The sequence below is a fragment of the Heterodontus francisci genome, chromosome 12 (assembly GCF_036365525.1).
Source record: "Heterodontus francisci isolate sHetFra1 chromosome 12, sHetFra1.hap1, whole genome shotgun sequence".
NCBI classification, from domain to species: Eukaryota; Metazoa; Chordata; class Chondrichthyes; order Heterodontiformes; family Heterodontidae; genus Heterodontus; species Heterodontus francisci.
In genome coordinates this window covers 36,888,051-36,900,753 of record NC_090382.1, presented here as the reverse complement: position 1 = coordinate 36,900,753, position 12,703 = coordinate 36,888,051, and the positions used below count along the sequence as shown (strand labels likewise).

General features: G+C 47.0%; 1 long non-coding RNA gene across 1 annotated transcript in view; it reads left to right on the top strand.

Annotated features, from left to right (window-relative positions):
* The window catches only part of LOC137375823 (uncharacterized), a 45,211-nt gene that overhangs the window by 10,152 nt on the left and 22,356 nt on the right, over window positions 1-12,703 (top strand). The gene's annotated exons all lie outside the window — the stretch shown is intronic.

Sequence of the window (12,703 nt, the reverse complement as noted above, 5' to 3'; positions counted from 1 at the left end):
GCTGACAAAAGTGCCCGACTGCCACTGGTAAGGTACCAGCGGTGGCGGGAAAAAGCCCAAAGAGGCAATTAATAGGCCTGGGGCAGGCGACCTCCCCCGCTGCTGGTAAAATGGCAGTAGGGGTGGATAGGCAACGGGAGTGGCACTGCCCCCCCCCCACCCCCTGTCTCTCACAATTCTATGCCTCCTCACCCCCGCCTCCCAGCCCACTCCTGGGGGTGGGGTGTAAAATTCCTGCCAAGTAGTTATTAAGACAACTTAGCCAAAATGGTAGGTTTTAAAGGCCATCTTAAAGCTGGACGGAGAGGTAAAGAGGCAGAGAGATTCAGGGAGGAGATTCCAGAGCCTAGGGCCTAGGCAACTGAAGGCACAGCTCCCAATGGTGGAGCAATTTAAAACAGAGATGCACAAGAGGCTAGCATTGGAGGAGTGTGAAGATCTCGCAGAGTTGTAGGGCTGGAGGAGGTTACAGAGATAGGGAGGGGTGAGGCCATGGAGGAATTTGAAAATAAAGATAAGAATTTTAAAATCAAGGCATTGCTTAAGAGGATACCAATGCAGTTCACCAAGCACAGGGATGATGGGTGAACGGAACTTGGTGTGAGTTACAACACGGGCAGCAGAGTTCGGAATGACCTCAAGTTTACAGATGGTAGATTGTGGGAGGAGTCAGGAGTGCATTAAAATAGTCAAGTCTAGAGGTAACAAAAGGCATGGATGAAAGTTTCAGCAGCAGATCAGCTGGTACAAGGATGGAGGCTGACGATGTTGTGGAGGTGGAAATAGGTGCTCTTAGTGATGGCACGGATATGTGGTTGGAACTTCATCTTGAGGTCAGATATGACACCAAGGTTGTGAACTGTCTCATTCAGCCTCAGAGTTGCCAGGGAGGGGAATGGAGTTGGCGGTCAGGGAACGGAGTTTGTGGCGGTAGAACCAAAGACAATGGGTTTGGTCTTCCCAATATATTGAATCTCCTAGCATGCAGCCTAATACTATATTTGATTTGGTAATCACTTCAGAGCACTGATCAAAAACTTTAAGAGAATGATACAGTCCAAAACCGATAACTTTTTGTTCTATACCCTGCAGGGTATATGTATATTTAACACTGCATCTATCTAAGTAAATTTCAATTTGTCAAATGCATGCCCATTCCTCAATCACACCAAGATCTGCTTGCAACAGCTTTTTTTCTGATCCACAGTCATAGATTTTTGTATCATCTACAAATGTGCAGACAGTTCCCCCTACACCTACATCCAGCTCATTAATGAAGATAGTAAAAAGCAACACTTATTCTAGTCTATCATCTGGTCTCCAAGCAGATCCATAACCATTAATAACTAGTTTCTGCCTGTGGGAATGCTGCCAATTTTTAATCCAATGCAACAACCTCCCACCAATTTCACCTGCTTTGATTTTGTAGGGTGGCTAATTATGAGATACCTTAAAATAGCCCAATGTTTTGTTTCACATGCTTCAAATGAGTATAATGCCTTGTTATACTTTCCAGATATTCAAATTAAGATTGTTTAAATCTATAAAAGCTTTGATTCCCCCCCCCCCCCATCCATATTACTCAATCAAGGGATTAATTTTTAATTTGCTGGTCTATAGGTGAAGTTTATTCTGTAACTTCTTTACCTCCAAACATTTTACGCTTAGAGCATATTCTAAAATGTGAGAATGCCACTCAAAAGTAGGTGAAGAATTAAAATTCTGTTCAACAAATTTAACCATACAATTAAATCCAAATAGATGAGAGGTATAAAGAGCATGACAACAGAGTTGGATCTTGTTCTTACCCAAAGCATTCACATGTGCACTTTCCACAGGGTTAATGGATAGTAATACGTTTGCAGTCTGAAGTGTGTTCAGTGTAGATTAATGTTCAAATTGTTGGAGACATCAGATTATAATGAAGGGTGAGAAGGTTTGTACAACAACAATTTGCATTTATAAAGCGCATTTAGTGTAGTAAAATGTCTCAAGGCGCTTCGCAGGAGTGTTATCCAACAAAATTTGACACCAAGCCATATGAAGTGGTATTACCACAGCTTGGTCAAACAGTTAGGTTTTAAGGAGTGTCTTAAAGGAGAAGAGAGAGGTAAAGAGGCAGACAGATTTAGGGAGGGAACTACAGCACTTGGGACCTAGACAATTTAAATCAGAGATGCGCAAGAGGCCAGAATTGGAGGGGTGCAGAGATCTCAGAGGGTTGTAGGCTGAAGGAGATAACAGAGATAGGGAGGGGCAAGGCATGAAGGGACTTAAAAACAAGGATGAGAATTTTAAAATGAAGCTGTTGCCAGACCAGTAGCCAATGTAGGTCAGAGATTAGGGGTAATAACTGAAAACTTTCAGCCGGTTGGAATAAATAATCAGATTTAAAGGAGCATTTGAGGTAAGCAAAGAGTGGAACAAATAAAATAATTGGATCCTTGCTTCTAATGTTTCAAAACATGACAGCTTTCCCTTCAGCAGGAGAATATGGCAATTGGCACAGGGAATTAAGCCATGTTTTGGCTATTCAAGTTTTCCAACATCAACTGGGCGGCACAGTGGTGCGGTGGTTAGCACCGCAGCCTCACAGCTCCAGGGACCTGGGTTCAATTCTGGGTACTGCCTGTGTGGAGTTTGCAAGTTCTCCCTGTGACCGCGTGGGTTTTCGCCGGGTGCTCTGGTTTCCTCCCACCGCCAAAGACTTGCAGGTGATAGGTAAATTGGCCATTGTTGTAAATTGCCCCTAGTGTAGGTAGGTGGTAGGGAATATGGGATTACTGTAGGGTTAGTATAAGTGGGTGGTTCTTGGTCAGCACAGACTCGGTGGGCCGAAGGGCCTGTTTCAGTGCTGTATCTCTAAATAAATAAATAAATAACTGCATTTGTTACCCAACCCAGCCATCCATTTCCCAGCAGGTCCACAGTGGAATCCAAAGTGTTTGGGATTGAACCCATGTGGTCATTGTTAACCTAAATGTGTACAGGAAGGGATACCACTTTATAAATGGACAGCTGATTGCAGACCAAAGAAGTGTGGCCCTGCATGTTCATGCCCATTATCCAGGGAGCAACCATGATGTTTCTATTTTACATCAGTCCACAATGCCTGAATTATTTGATAATACTTATAGAATAAGGATAGATTTTCGAGGCTCAGGTCTAGCCATTGCAACATGGCTAATGACCCCAGGACAGAGAGAGGGTACTGGAGGCCTGGTAGTGGAGTGCGCAGGAGGAGAAATGCCATAATTCTGCAGGGGACCAGGTGGCCCTCAAGGACCACCCTCAGAAAGGATTGGGAGCAGGGAGGTCAATTGCCAGAGTCTGGATCTGAGGACCTGGCAGCAGTGCGACAAGAAGCTAAAAATGACCTCACGAGGGCGGTCAAGGTCAGTTAATGCACCTACTATACCATGAGCTTTTTATTCTGCTTAATGCACCACACCCCTATCACTCGCTCAGCAACAGTCCCTGACAGTCAAGACTCAGGCCTAACATCCAAATGCTCTATCCCACTCTCACACACCTACCAATGCTGCCAAGCCTCACATCCACCTCTCACTGCCTCCACAAATCTCCAGCTATTCAGCTATGGCAGGCACAGTGCTACAAAAACACTGACGTTCTTCTCTCACTCCTGCAGGACATGGCGGCACACAATAGAAGGGAGTAGAGCAGTGTCTGCAGTGGGACAAGGATGCCTGCATCTCCCGAGTCCACAGAGGAGATGGCTTTCTGTTCAATAGGAATGGCTGTGACAGAGGCCGTGGCATCCAGCATCACTGAGAACATTGAGGGAGGATAACCATATGTTCCTACCATATGCCCCTTCTCAACTCCCAGCTCACCCTCATCATGCTATCTGACATGATGAGCAAGCTGTAGCTGGTGCCAGCATGGAGCTCTTGCTTTCCACCCCACCCACCTTCCCTCACCCCAGACTTTCCATTCTGATTTTCTGCTTCCAGACACCCAAGAACTGCCACATGTACCAGTCACAGCAACGCCAGGGGGAGATGGGCGAGCAACAACACAGCACTGATAAAGAGGCCTTGTCACTTGATCTGACAGTTGCGTCCACCAGCTCAGATACTGGCACTGGAGGTACCTTGGAGGCGAATATAAAGTTGGGATATACTTTATTCATAAAAATCTGTAAAAAATACATTACAAAACAGTTTCAAATAGCACCAAGTCAAACAATACAAAGAGTGCAAAGGAGATCAGTTTCCTTCAATACTCAGGAGTGAGTTACCTCACAACCCTTCCATTTCATTTTACATGCCATGTACATTTTACAGCACACAAATATTTTCCGGATACAGTTCGAGGGGTTTTCCATGGATCCAGCCCTTCAGTTCACCTTACACAGTGGTCTTTCCCCATTGAGCCTTTGCTGTGGCTGCCCCAAGCTTTATTGCGTTCCTCAGCACGTAGTCCTGGACCTTGGAATGTGCCAGTCTGCAACATTCGGTCGTGGACAACTCTTTGCGCTGGAAGACAAGCAAGTTTCAGGCAGACCAAAGGGCGTCTTTCGCCAAATTGATAGTCCTCCAGCAGCAGTTGATGTTTATCTCAGTGTGCGTCCCTGGGAACAGCCCAAAGAGCACAGACTCCTGTGTTACAGAGCTGCTTGGGATGAACCTTGACAAAAACCACTGCATCTCTTTCCACATCTGCTTTGCAAAGACACATTCCAGAAGGAGGTGGGCAACCGTCTCTTCCGCACCACAGCCACCTTGAGGGCATTGCGCGGAGGGGGTGAGACTTTGGGCGTGCAGGAAGGATCTGACGGGGAGGGCTCTTCTCACCACCAGCCAAGCTACATCTTGGTGCTTGTTTGAAAGTTCTGGTGATGAGGCATTCTGCCAAATGATTTTGGCAGTCTGCTCGGGAAACCATCCGACAGGATCCACCATCTTCTTTTCCCGTAGGGCCTTGAGGACATTCCGTGCAGACCACTGCCTGATGGATTTGTGGTCAAAGGTGTTTTTCCGCAGAAGCTTTTCCACGAAGGATAGGTGGTACGACACGGTCCAACTGGATGGAGCGTTCCGCAGCAATGTGACCAGACCCATCCTTTGCAACACCGGGGACGGATAGAACCTCAGCACGCAGTGACACTTGGAGTTTGCGTACTGGAGGTCTACATACAGCTTGATGCAGCCACACCCGAAGGTAGTCATCAGGATGAGGACGATGTTGCGTACGTTTTTCCCACCCTTATCCAGAGTTTCAAACATCGTGTCCCTCCGGACCCGGTCCATTTTGGATCCCAGATGAAGCGGAAAATGGCTCGGGTGACCGCCACAGCGCAGGAGTGGGGTATGGGCCAGACCTGCGCCACATACTGCAACAATGTGAGCGCCTCGCACCTGATGACCAGGTTCATACCCATAACGGAGAGAGATCGCTGCTCCCACATGCTCAGCTTATGTTATACCCTGGCTACTTGCTCCTTCCAGGTTTTGGTGCACGCCCCGGCCCTTCCAAACCATATCCCCAGCACCTTCAGGTAGTCTGACCTAACGGTGAAGGGGACAAAGGATCGGTCAGCCCAGTTCCCAAAGAACATGGCCTCGCTCTTGCTGTGGTTAACTTTGGCTCCCCAGGCCAGTTCGAACTGGCCGCAGATGCTCATCAGTCTGCGCACAGACAGCGGGTCTGAGCAGAAGACGGCGACATCATCCATGTACAGGGAGGTTTTAACCTGAGTGCTTCCACTGCCTGGGATTGTCACTCCCCTTATGCTCGCATCCTTCCTAATAGACTTAGCAAAGGGTTCAATACAGCAAACAAACAAGACAGGGGAGAGAGGACAGCCCTGTCTGACTCCAGATTGGATTGGGAAACCTTCTGATTCCCACCCCTTGATTGAAACTGCGCTACTAATGTTTGTGTAAAGCAGTTTGATCCAATTGCAGATTCCCTCCCTAAACCCCATTTTGGAAAGCATGCCCATCATGTAGTTGTGCGATATCCTGTCAAAAGCCTTCTTCTGGTCCAGGCTGATGAGGCAGGAGTCCACTCTCCTGTCACGTACATAGGCGATCATATCACTGAGTAGCGCGAGACTATCAGAGATCTTCATGCCGGGTACAGTACAGGTCTGATCAGGGTGAATCATCAACTCCAGAGCAGACTTGACTCGACTGGCTATGACTTTTGACAGAATCTGTAGTCAACATTAAACAGTGAGATGGGCCGCCAATTTCTGATTTGTTCCCTCTCCGCCTTCTGCTTGTAGATGAGGGTGTTGATGCCTTTCCTCATAGATTCTGACTTGCTGCCAGCCAGGAGCATACTCTCGTATGCTTCCAGCAGGTCCGGGTCAACCCAATCCCACAGAGCCGAAAACAACTCAACCAGTAAGCCGTCGCTTCCGGGAGTTTTACTTGGCTCGAAGGACTTGACGGCATTTGTCAGCTCGTCCAGAATTAGCGGCTTGTCCAGTCTCTCCCTCATGCTGTCATCTAAGACCTCTGTGATAGATGACAGGAAGGACTGGGAGGCTCTGCTGTCTGTGGGCTTCGCATCATACAGCCCAGCATAAAAGGATTTGCTGATCCTTAGTATGTCAGACTGCAAAGACGTTGCTGAGCCATCCTCTTCCTTCAGGCTTCTGATCACAGAGCTCTCCTGGTGTACCTTTTGGAAGAAGTAACGCGAGCACGTCTCATCCTGCTCAATGGAGCGGACTCTGGACTGGAAGATGATCTTGGAGGCCTCCGTGGCAACGAGCGAGGCCTGCTGACTCTTCACCTTTTGGAGGTTTCCTTGACCTCGACCCCCATTGACTGCAGCCGGAGCAGATTTTGCATACTTTTCTGGAGTCGGGACGTTTCTCTCTGTCTCTCTCTCGCCCTCTGAACATCTTTGAAGATGAAGAACCTCTTGGTGTTCTCCTTGATCGCCTCCCACCAGTGAACTGGAGACTCAAAGGGGTTTCACGGTCCTCCAACTTTTGTAATCCCTTTTGAGTTCCTCAACGTTCGCTGGTCATCCTGTAAGTGACAGTCAGCCAGTAAGAGGCAATGGTCAGCAAAGAACACCGGCTTGACGTCAGTGGATCTGACCGTGACAGCACGGGACACAAACAGGAAGTCAATCCTGGAACGGGCAGACCCTTCCGATCTTGACCATGTGTATCTACGCTGTGCTCCGTCTGCAGGTTTGCTGAGGACGTCGTGCAGCTTGGCATCTTTAACTGTTTCTATTAGGAATCTGGACGTAGCGTCCAGTTTGCTGTCTTCACTGCCGGATCGTCCAACTGCATCAATGATACAGTTGAAGTCACCGCCAAGAATGACCATCCTGGATGTCGCCAGCAGCAGTGGGAGCTGCTGGAAGACGGTCAGCCGCCCGCTGCATTGAGCCGGGGCATACACGTTGGTCAACCGGAGCGGAGCATTGTTATACATTACATCTGCTACGAGGAGGCGACCACCCACCACCTCCTTAACTTCGGAGATGGGGAAGTTACCTCCTCGCAGCAGAATACCCAGGCCGGAGAAATGCAAATTATTACCCCCTGACCAGATCGATGGCCCGTGGGACCACCATCGCAACCATTGCCTGTAGCTGCTGAGGCGTGATATTCCACACTCCTGCAGAAACAGTAGGTCAGCTTTGACCTTGGCAAGGTAATCCAAGGTTGAAACACATCGCGTAGTGGATTTAATCTACTCACGTTAATTGAAGCAATCCTTATACCCATTTTTTAGGTTAGCTGTTGCTTCCCATACCATTTGTCCTTGCTAGGCCCAGTCCTTCGGTATGTTCCTGCATACCCATAGTGTACGCAAGCTGTTTCACGATCGTTGGGCTCAGAAACCCCTCCCGGTTTTTCATGCAGGGTTTGTTCCGCTGGGGTGACATCGGTGGTCGGGAGGGTGGTGGTGGGTCTTGTAGGCAGCAAGGATTGGGCTGTCCTCTGCTGTTCCCCTTTATTCCTCCTCGACAATATCACTGCTTCCGGATTCTCGGAGCTGGAGCGCGCCAGACGTGTCGTTGCTCTCGGTGTCCAGGAGCTGGGAAGTGCTGGGCATGTCACTAGGTTTGGTACTTTGGGTTTGGGGTGCGCTGGGCCCATCACAGCTTCCAGGGGCTGGGGGGCTTTATCTTCCAGCTCCTTTGAGTTCTGCCGCCTCTTTTGCAGGTGCCGTCGTTCCGGCACTTCCTCGTTCAGTGAGGAGGAGCTGCTGTAGTCTGTCTCAGACGGTAGCCTCCTCTTGCCACTGGTTTGGGTGGTGACCTGTTCCGCTTTTGGAGGTTTTTTCTTTGTGGTTTTCCTTTGTACCACTTGCCACTGACCTGTTTGTCCATCTGCTGCCTCCTCCTCCATTGATTCTGTCTGTAGAGGAGGGGTTTCCGGGCACAGGGTAGGTGCTGGGTCGCTGGTTTCAGCTGCCTCCCCTTTCTTCTCCTTCTCAGGTAGACTTTCCTCGCTGCGGAGAGGGTTGCTTGTCTCCTTTCCAGCACCAGACGCATTTGCCGTTCCTTCTCCCAGCCTTTTCTTGGACCTTGCCGCCTGAGCATAACTGAGGCAGCGTTTGGGGCCGGTTTTGTAGAGGTGGTCTGCCGCACCGCACAAGTTGCAACACTTACTCTGCTTACAGTCCTTGGTCTGATGGCCTTCTTGCAGTTCTTGCAGACAGCCGTGCTGCAGTTAGCTGCCACGTGTCCAGCTTTGCCACAGGTGCGACAAACTCTGGGCTGCCCTGCGTAGACCAAGACTTCCCCCATAGCGAAGCTGGAGGGATGGCTCCATTGGCATCGACCTTCGAGGTCACCTTGACCTGCTGCTTGCTGGTCCAAATCCCAAATGGGTCCTTGACTTCAGTGCTGCTGCCAGCTACCGCAGCGTACCTGGCGAGGAAGGTGAGTACATGCACGACAGGAACATGGGGGTTGTAGAGGTGAATTGTCACCACCCGGTCCCGTTGTGACGGCAGTGTGAAGAGTGGCTCCGCTTTGAGGATGGACAGCGGTGCAATGTTCCCTTTCTCCTTGAACACCTTCAGGAACTTGATGCATCCCGCCACATTCTTAAACGTCACATAGAAATATCCACTGCTGGGGAAGTCCTGCAGGCAGAAGATGTCCCTAACTTGGAATCCACAGCAATCGATGAGGATTTTCTTGATGAAGAATGTACGATCAACCGGTGCATCTCCTTCCTTGTCCTTCACAACCACCCGAATGGTGTTACGCATTCCCTGGCTTGAAGTTCGAAGATTGGTTATAGCCATTTTTACTCAAGGCATACCCAGGACAGGATCAAAGGCCACTGATCATGGTCTCTCCCCTGCCAGGTAAGCCTTTGTGTGGACAGGTCACCAAATCCTCTATCCTCCCTGTGAGGAGGCAGCAACACTCCCTGCTAAATCCAGGAACACTCCACAGTACTTCCAGACACTTTACAAGAACAGTAGTTCTTCAAGTTCACCTTGCCTGCAAGTTGGGTGCCTGGCCCTTTCAATAACACTAGTGCCGGACCCCTCTTGCAGCAGAATGCTTGATCTTTGGTGAATAATATATGAATTCGTTGAATTAGAATTAGAATTAGAATATTACAGCGCAGTACAGGCCCTTCGGCCCTCGATGTTGCGCCGATCATCTGACCTACACTATTCCATTTACATCCATATGTCTATCCAATGACCACTTAAATGCCCTTAAAGTTGGCGAGTCTACTACTGTTGCAGGCAGGGCGTTCCACGCCCCTACTACTCTCTGCGTAAAGAAACTACCTCTGACATCTGTCCTATATCTTTCACCCCTCAACTTAAAGCTATGTCCCCTCGTGTTTGCCATCCTCATCCGAGGAAAAAGACTCTCACTATCCACCCTATCTAACCCTCTGATTATCTTGTATGTCCAAATTAGGTTAATGGGCGTCACATCAGCCAATTGGGCTATGTGACATTAGGATAGAACCGGCTCAGCTGCTTCCAGTGCATGCAGGGAATGCCCACACGCGTGCCCTTTTCAAGAGGGCGCGCTGCATGAGCCGTGCTGGAAACAGCTGGCAATGTAGCACGCCCCCTCCCCCACCACTCCAGAAGGGCAATTGGCGTAATCGTGCTACAGATATGAATTTCATGGCCCTTAAGTATAAAAATGCTTCCCTGCTGGCAGATATGTTTACTTACATGCACGCTTAGACCAGTTGAACCTATCAATTGATAAATGGGTCTCTGCAGAGACATCTTATGCCCACAAGTGGGTGCTAACTGATAACGTTTCAGTGAGTCAGGACCAGTACATTGAATTCAGAATCGAGAAGTGGCATGGAAGCTTTAACACTGTGAATTTCCTCATATTTATTGCTCATTTGTATGGCCGTTCCTTATTCTGTTGTTGTTATCAGTTAGACTGTGTAATAAAGTACAATACCAAGGACTGCTGCAGTTGTGTTACTGTGATATATATCAGCTGAAGTGTGGATGCTATGACAGTGCAGTATTGTTAGGGATTTTTCTACAGCTGATGTGACAAATGCCATACTTAAGATGATGCCGTTGTTCATGCCTCAAAAATATAAATATGAAATTTTAAGTAACATTAAGTGCATTTAATAATTAAAATATGAAATGGTCTTATGCAGGACTCAGGCCTGAAGACTACAGGTTCAATTCCTGATCCTTGCTGAGTTTAGGTCAGACAGTCCACCATTAATGCTCAGCATTTTTGGTTCTTACCTAGCTTCCCTTTCTGGAATGTGCATTTGTGTGGATGTTGTGTGGAAACAAGATTGCATTGCACATTGATAACCTGCATGATCAAACAGCCTATTGACATTCACTGTCTTTGCTCGCACACAAAAAAGAGTTTGGCAGACAAGATACTGCTCATATAACCATGGTACAGAAGAAAAGAGATAAAAATATAAACTGTAGCTGGTGAAAAATTATAATCTCACACGTAACAGGCTAAATAAGAGATTGTAACAAAGTGTGGTCTAGGCGTGTTCATGTATTGGAACAGGATCCAGGGGTTGTGGTATAATTCAGATACTGTTATATGTCTATGTGTGTTGTTGGGTAATGACGTGTGCTATTTTGTGATAGTTGCCAACATCATGTTGCATTGGGATGTGCACGGTGCTTATTCATATACGCAACTGAAATCCTAAAAGGTGGTCCTTCAAATAACCAACAACGTCTTCACCAAACAGCTTCTGACACACCTAACTACAACCCCTGCTCCCTCATTCACACATAAACAAGCACATATGGATGGATCCCAAAAGCATTGAGCCAAGACCCTGCAACTGTTCTATCATGGCCCTGAAAACACTGACTGTAAGAAGAAAGCTGTAGGGAATAACATGCAATCTTACTGAAGGTGCAAAATTTGGATTTATTTTGGAGTGCCAGTCAGGACCAGCAGCTAGGGTGCCAAAGCACGCACAGACAATCACAGCCTTACATGAGAACTAAAAAATTGTACAAAGGGCTTGGCAAAAAATTTGCAATTAGGAAATGGGCGACACACAAACAATGCACAGGATAACCTAATTAAGAAATGGGGAAGGCCATTGTCACATTGTCTGATGGTCCCAGACCATATCAATTCACCCCCGTAAACCTTTTATGCAGAATACACACACATTCTTTATTGTCTCCGGAGGGACAATACCAAGTCTCTGCATTACAAATACTGTACAGGAACACAATTATCAGCCTACCGGAGGCCATTGTGCTGTGGCCTTTGCCTACTTAATACCATTAAGTTGCAACTGATAATGAAAACATATATAAACTGTTCTCAGTTGGACCTCGGTGGAGAAGCGCCTGGAATGTCCAGCGTTGGCTCCCCGCATGCGTAATAAACACACCATCTGACTATTGCAACTGGACTCCGAGTGTTGAAATTTTATAACAGAGTATTTCTCGGACCTTTCATTACTATTTATGACTGCTTATAGGAAGGATCATTATGATATATTAAAAATCTTACATCTCTTTGCACGCTTACTTCCTGTTATCATGCTTTTGTCACACTTTTATGCCAACTTATTACAGTATAAATTCCTATGTTATGGAAGCTGCCTGTGCAAACATCTCTCACTATAGTTATATCCTCCCACAAATGGTGGAACTATAGTGATTTGGTATTATATCACTCAGCTCCCCAAGCCTGTACAGTAGAGAAACTACCTTGTGCCAACCAGGTCTACTTCTTTGCTAGAAGTTTCCTTTTTAACTATAAATAATATAATGTTCAAAGTATAATATAAAAATATGGATAAAATGGGAACTAAAATACATCTATTTGCCCTAGTCCAATTATTGCCTGTGCTCTAACTCAGCTTCACATCAAGACTACAATTGGTCTTGACTTCCTTTGTGCAGTGCCATAAAACATCGACTAGAAGTCTCCACATATATATCATAACAGTCAAGTGACCCTTAACAGGAAAAAAATGTCTTGTTTGTAATGTCTGTGAAGGTTCTGTAAGCTTTTTACAATTAAAACTAAATTACAAATAATTGTGGCTTCTTGATGACAGTGATTTTGTAAGCAGCCTAAGGACGGCTGAGCTGTTTCTCCTCTGGTAACATGCACCTAATTTTGGGAGCAAAATCCTGAAGCTGTGGAATAAAATGATTTTCGGTTTTCTGTATGTCAGACTTCTTTCACTCTATCTGAACTTTGTCTCTATCTCTGTTGGAACTTACATTTCTCATAT